We start from the raw sequence: 4360 nt of genomic DNA, 5'->3' as shown, positions 1-4360 counted from the left end.
CACGACAGAGCGTGTCAAAAGAACTCTGTTCAGCAGCCAACTCTTCTGATTCCAACGCTCCTTACCAGCTCATGAATGCAGCGCAGATCAGGAGAACACTTTTCTAACTACAGTGAGTTCATTTTGAGGTGAAAGTAATAAAATAGATTACGGATTGTGTAGTTCCGGTACGTTTCAATTCTCTGGAATGTGGTTAATGCATCGCAGTGAAATAAAAACAATCTGCACAGTGGAAGGAAAAACAATCACATTAAGTAAAAAGAACCCCACAGTGGTAAAAGATTCCACAACAGTGCAATGTGTTCATCAGAAATGGAGTGAATTAGTATAAAGTACCCTAAAACTCCACAAGAACCATAGTTGTTGTTACACATATTTATCACATCATGGCCAGAAGTTAACAATAGCTTTTACTTTACACATTCAGCAGTTACAGTACATCATTTGGATGGCAACAAACACAAGACTTTCACTCAGGAGACGGCGGTTTGTGTCGCGTGTGGAAACCAAGTCGTCATTATGACTTATTTACCTTTGTTTAGTTACATAACTGATGCAAGTCTTTCCACGCCAGTTACATAACAAACGTAGTCTACCTTTTTTATGTAATACATATATATTTGAACTCAACCGCAATATTTTCTTCTGCCTATCCAAGTACTTCTAATGCGTAAGTTAGATAGCAAGTAAACTAAGTACAAACTGTATGTTTCCTGCATATCGAAGTTACATTTTAACAGACACTTTCCATGTCACGAGTGGAAATTGGCACGCAGGCCACTTACCAAGAGGCGACAAATGACGAGTTGGAAGTGAGAATGCGTTGGATAATTCAAATGACCCCTTTCACTTCACACAGTAAAAATATTAGTGCAGCTTTTAAGTATACATTTTGAATACATATGTATTCAGTTTGGCATCCTATTTCCATTCATGAAAACATTGAAATGCTGTAAAATGGGTTCAGAATTACGGAAAATGGTTAAGTCTAACGGTAATCCATTTTTTTCTGGAATAAAAAACATAACAGTCACATAATGATTATTTTCTAATCAGTAAGTTTTGTCAGAGCTCTGGATAGCTCCACTGATTCTCTGCCTGCATGCCTGTGGCATGGGCAGGTCTTTGAGCAGCTACAATTAGAAGCAGATTGAGATTTATATGTCGACATCCAAGGGGGATCAGCTGGCTCTGAGGAGCACTGAAAACCAGAGAGCCTTTGTTGGCCAACTGCACTCTGTCTGCATCTGAAGCTAGTCCACTGGGGACCCTAATCATAGCTGCAAACTCAGAAATAAGGGTCAGGAAATGTGAAGAATTCAGAAGGGGCCTTGGATAGAAGGCACTGAAGTATAAATTCTATAGATGTCTCAATCCAAGACGCCTTTCAGAGTTCTTTCTCTGAGGAATGTCGACAGTGAAGCGCCTATAAAGGAAAAAGCGATAGATGAAAACGTGTTTGCATGAAGATAGTCCTTTTCTATTCAGCACCAATAATGTAGCTCTACTTAAGTGAAAAACCTTCTTTAGGTGACGCTGATATGAGAAAGCTCTCTGACTTACCAGTTTCTTTTTTTGCTTCGAACTGATGAAAAGAAGAATGTACACATTTATTAATCCCAGAGTGGGGACATTCTTCTCTGCATTTGACCCATCCTTAGTTATTAAGGAGCAGTGCGCTGCAGTGAAGCGCCCGGGGAGCAACTGGGGGTTCAGTGTCTTGTTAAAGGACACTTCAACATGCAGCTATGGGGAGAGCGGGGATCGAACCGGCTACCTTGTGGTTATCGGGACGACCCCTCTCCCCATGAGCTGCGGCCGACCCAAATGTGATGTGGGATATTGTTGATTTCATGGAGCAATGGTGTAATGTTACTGAGCACATTACTGTGATTGTGTACTTTGAGGTACTTGTACGCCACTTAAGTGTTAATACTTGATACTTCCAAGCCACAACATGTCAGAGGGAAATAATGTCCTTTCTACCTTTACTACATTTATTTAAAAAAAGCTTTACAATTTAAAGATTGCCCCCACAAGGCTCCCAACAGGGAGGTGGCTGAGCCGGCGGCTAGCATCTAACAGCTAACTTGCTTACAAGCACAGCCATGTTGACAAAGCATTTATTAATATTATTCAGAGCGATATTAATGCTCCAAATGTCATGAAGAGCTTATTTTAGATTATTAATAGAGCAAATGAATCCTTACAGGTTAAGATACCCAGCAGTATATTAAAATAAGCTCAACCTTTGCCAGCCGTAACATTAAAGTAATGAACGCATCATATAAATTATTAGTATTATATATGTGATTCTGAAGGGCCTTTCTCATTTGACTTTTGGTACTTTACGTATTTTTTGATGCTCATGCTTTTACTGAATAACAGATATAAAATAAGGTTATACATTGCAAACTATCTATAAAGAACTTAATTTAAACACCGGGGAATGACATTAGATGGAGATATCTTTCTGGTATAGATACATTTCAAAGACTCTGTTACCGCTTGCTTCCAGTTTCTTCAATTCTAATCAGTGGTGTGTGAGTTTTCACCAGACCATGAATTCCTCAAATAAATCTCACGGTGAGTGGAAGGGAAATGAGCAGCTTGTCACTGTACAATCAACTGTTCTTACTTTGAATCTTTCAGAAACACAGAAAACAATTCAATCCTGTCAAGCCTGTCTGCACAATATATATTTTTACCCTCTCAATGCAACCTGTTCTCACTCACAGCTCATCAAATAGAAACGCTTGGTCAGTTCTCCGTCTGTCATTGACACACCTCGGAACCCTTTAACGTCCAAAACTACAATGTAAAGCCATCCATGACGCTATCAGAAGGTGAGAGCAACTGACATAGAACGAAGAGCAATAAAGTCTGCAAAGGGAAGGTGGGATGAAGTCAAACAAACACAGGACTCTCACCCAGGAGGCCCATGTCATGTCATTCCTGAATCCATATGTGGACACCTTTAAATGAGGATTTCATAGAAAAAACTGGAGGGCACAGCTGTGCTTGCTTCTTCTGCTGTCAAACCAAGTGCACACACAGTCAATGAAGTTGCGGTCTTAATTGTGTCAGATCAGTAATGCTTGCTTTCACTTCATGAATATGGTGTTTATCCACATAAAAAGTTGTTGAAATCAGAAGCATGAATATAAAACAAGTTACCCCAATCAAGGGAGCTTCAGTGTGACTGGTTTTTATGTCAATAATCTGCACACCCGATCTACACGATGGACCGCTGTGTGGTTTTATTGCTAGCCAGCTGCTGGAAACAGCTGCTCAGCTGGTTGGATGTCCCGAGAATGAACAATACGACTTTATCTGGACATTTACTGCCACCGCTAAAATGCGTATCCACTCAGAGATGGGGAGTGTCGCTTCCAGAGTTCGTCACTTTTGTGATGATTTTGTGCGTGCGTAATGAGAGCCCTGCTGTCCGACTCTCAGCTCTCCATCCGCTTTAAAACGAGCAGCTGCTTCCGTTCGATATGCTAGCTTAGCGCTAGCATGAGTCCCACGGCCTGAGTGAGCAGAGCGCGCGGATGTTCAACCCAATAAGAGTTGCTTGGTGGTGGATGAACAAAACAAAAAAAATGGACTTCTGTGCATTGTATATAAGAAGGGGAGGTAGTCGTTGAGAGATCACCCATTGGTTTGTGAACTACGGTTTAGAAGCGTTTTGGCTGTCGCCATCTTGGATTACGGCCATTGCCCATCTCAGCAAACTATTAATTGAGAACATACACTCATGTTTACAATGTTTACTGAGGGAATAAATCAAGAGAGAAGTCGGGGCATTTCTCATTGACTTTAATAAAATCGGAATTACGGTTTGTGCAGCCCTTTCGGGGTCACCAAACACACCCAGTCATTAAAAAAGTAAGAGTCTTCATCTCGTGGCAGAAAAATGGACACTTTTGCATTCCACACGACATTTTTTTCTGACACGTACATCACCTGACTTCATTTCATTGGTCAGTCAACCTCACGTCCACTTAATCTCCAATTCACAGGGTTCACTATACATGCTATTCAGCGCTTGCTGTGCAGGCGGGTGGGCACGGGGCTGAGCTGCCTTGCTGCTTCGTCTGCCAGATTGCCGGCTCCTCCGCTGCCAGCCTCTCATTGAAAATGAATGATTACCAGGCGGCTGTCGTTCCTCATCCAAAAAAAGCCCTTAAATCTGCAATCTGCTTGATTCTGGAGTCTGCCGAGTGCAAATCTGTTTTGTCTGCTGGATGGGTGCTGCTCGGGGGGGTGGGAGCTCGCCCGTCAATGCAGCTCACCCACCCCCACACGATGTGCCTCTACACCGGAAGAAAAACACACCGCGGGTTAGTCATGTCCC

The sequence above is a fragment of the Cyclopterus lumpus genome, chromosome 24 (assembly GCF_009769545.1).
Source record: "Cyclopterus lumpus isolate fCycLum1 chromosome 24, fCycLum1.pri, whole genome shotgun sequence".
In the NCBI taxonomy this organism is placed as follows: Eukaryota; Metazoa; Chordata; class Actinopteri; order Perciformes; family Cyclopteridae; genus Cyclopterus; species Cyclopterus lumpus.
The sequence above is the reverse complement of the archived record's forward strand: the minus strand, read 5'-3'. Positions refer to the sequence as shown.